General features: G+C 29.9%; 1 protein-coding gene across 2 annotated transcripts in view; it reads left to right on the top strand.

Moving 5' to 3' along the window:
* LOC125041941 (protein FAM136A-like) overlaps positions 1-1,648 on the top strand; it is a 20,217-nt gene extending 18,569 nt beyond the window's left edge. For both annotated transcript variants that reach the window (XM_047637360.1, XM_047637361.1), the window contains one exon: positions 1-1,648. This exon is cut by the window's left edge and continues 598 nt beyond it. The gene's annotated coding sequence lies outside the window, so the exon portion shown is untranslated.
* Positions 1,649-2,500: the final 852 nt, after the last annotated feature.

Raw genomic sequence — 2,500 nt, 5'->3', positions numbered from 1 at the left:
TTATGTACATAAAAGAAGATTATCTCTTCTTTGAATAAAGATTTTAGTCAGTCTCTACATGATGAGTGATGTAAATAATTACATTTTTATTTTAGACTTATGAAATATGATTGTTATAAAACAATATTTATTATATCGGTATGCAGTCCCAGAAAATAATTGTATCAATCTTGTATAAACATTCAGTCTTATGGCGTGAGAATTTTGCGATAAATATAAGAGCTTCATTACAACAAAAAGTCGATCCGTTGCTGGAAAAAGGTTGTGTTCTCTGTAGCATTATTTTGTGAAATGTTTCTACACATAGATGGCTCCACGGATTCTTAGCCACAAAGGTATTAGTGGACATTATGACTTTGCTTGATTTCACCTTTTCATGAATTTGCAGGAAAAATGTACTTGCTTTTTTTATCAATGCTGTTAATATTATTATTATCATTATTGATGTTATAATTATTATAATATCATTGATATTACTAACAATAATATAAGATGCCAGAAATATTTTTAAAAATCAAGGAAAAGTATGAACAAGTGAGATGGGTAATACTTATAATTGGCTCATTGGTGATTTAGTACTTGTGAAGCCATCTGTGTAGAGACAACTAATAAATGAAACTCTCAGTGAGCATGACATGTATGTACATGCTTGTCCCCAGCAGAATCAGGTTAATTTTGCATCAGAAAAAAAATGTTTTGGGGTACTTTAGTAGAAATGTAAGGAAGTATTCATTTGACATAATAGTGATTGTTTGTAATGGGAATGGACTTTCACTGAGTGTTAGAAATTTTAGAACATGACAGTTGTTCTGGATTTCTTGGCATCATTTATGGTACAGACCTATTAACTGCATGTACCTAATTAAATTACAGAATAAATAGAAACAAAAAATTGAAAAGTCATGAGAGATTTAGTGGCATAATAGTGAAATGGTTTGGTGTTTTTACAACTAACAATACATTTTTTAAACTCTCTATGACACTAAAGCTGGAGCTTTTGATTTTTGCATTAAACAGGTATGATACTGCTGCTCATGTCATAGTGCAGTGTTGTTCATAGTTTATTAATTATAGTAAAGGGGGAATAATCCTGAGTTGTTTATATACGTATGAATGCATACTCGCATTGTACATAAATAGTCACATTCTTCCTCTCTTCCTCTCTTTGTAAAAATGTGTGGATATGAATGTGTTGAGTATGCATACATGCCTATATATTTAACAAGGTATTACCACAAGCTTTCATAGTGCTTGTTTAAATTGATGCTTATGAATGTATATTGCGTGGAACTTATTCTTCCTGCAGGAGTTACGAGAAGTTTGAAATTAATGAACATTTGCTATTTTTCATTTGACAACATTCTACTTTCCCATTTTATTTAAAAAAAAAATCCATTCCTCTCTTTCTTTTCTACCAAAAAAGTTTAAATAACTTGTTAACAAAAGTAATTGTTAAGTTGGGTCCTCAATATCAGAATGTTTTTTCCTGAAATTGTCACAGTTGTTATTGCTTCAATATTTTTATTTTTTTTTAGTTGAAATGGGTGGTGTAACTGACCACTTTTTATATATATTTTTTTTCCTGTACTCTCCTAAAACTGTAAAGTAATAGTGTAAATATGAGACATAAAATGAAAGTTATAGTTCATTTTTTATAATTTTATTGGCCTTATAGGTTCTTGGTTCCATTTTTTAAATATTTTTTGAGATGATTAGTGTACACAGAAAATTAAATACAACAGACATTAATGTAGAAAAAAAAATACCAGAATATTAATGTATTTATGCAACAGGATTAGAAATACAGTCAAGTACTGTACAGTAATAAAATGCAAGAACCAATGGTTAAAAAATATAGGTGGAACAATTTGCCCTCTAACTATAGGAGCACCCAAGTTGCAGTGGTACCTCTCAATGTAGTTTTAATCTAATGGAAATGGAAGACATGATTACATGCCATGTCCACTGTAATTTTAGTTTATTAATTGTTTATACAGAGATTGCTCCACAAGTGCTTAGTCACCAAGGAGTCAATTATTAGTCCTATGTATCTCGCCTTTTTACACTTAAACTTGATTTCCGTAAAGTATTTTATTAGTAGTATTTTAAAAACACTATAACAATAATAATGTCAATAATAATGATAACAGTATTGATGTTAATAACATTAGAAAAAAATATTATTATTATTATTATTATTATTATTATTATTCAGTTGACAGTAGCTAACCCCACAGCCATCAGATTAATATGCTTTATAGGGTAGGATTTTCTTTCATCACTTTTTAGCCTTTTGTGCACTTGAAAGCTTGATTGTTTTTTATGCCAGACAATACATAAGAGCACCTAATAAATAATGGGCTTTTTTTTATGTTGATAAAACCTTAACCCAATATCAGCAGGCTTATGTACTGTCCCCTTAAGATTTTAGTGAGTTTTGTTTCATACAGATGGTTCCACATGTCCTCAGCCAGCAAGGAGTCTATCAGTTGGCCCTAGC

The sequence above is a fragment of the Penaeus chinensis genome, chromosome 31 (assembly GCF_019202785.1).
Source record: "Penaeus chinensis breed Huanghai No. 1 chromosome 31, ASM1920278v2, whole genome shotgun sequence".
Taxonomy (NCBI): Eukaryota; Metazoa; Arthropoda; class Malacostraca; order Decapoda; family Penaeidae; genus Penaeus; species Penaeus chinensis.
Note: the sequence above shows the minus strand (reverse complement) of the source record. Positions and strands in the feature narration are given on the sequence as shown.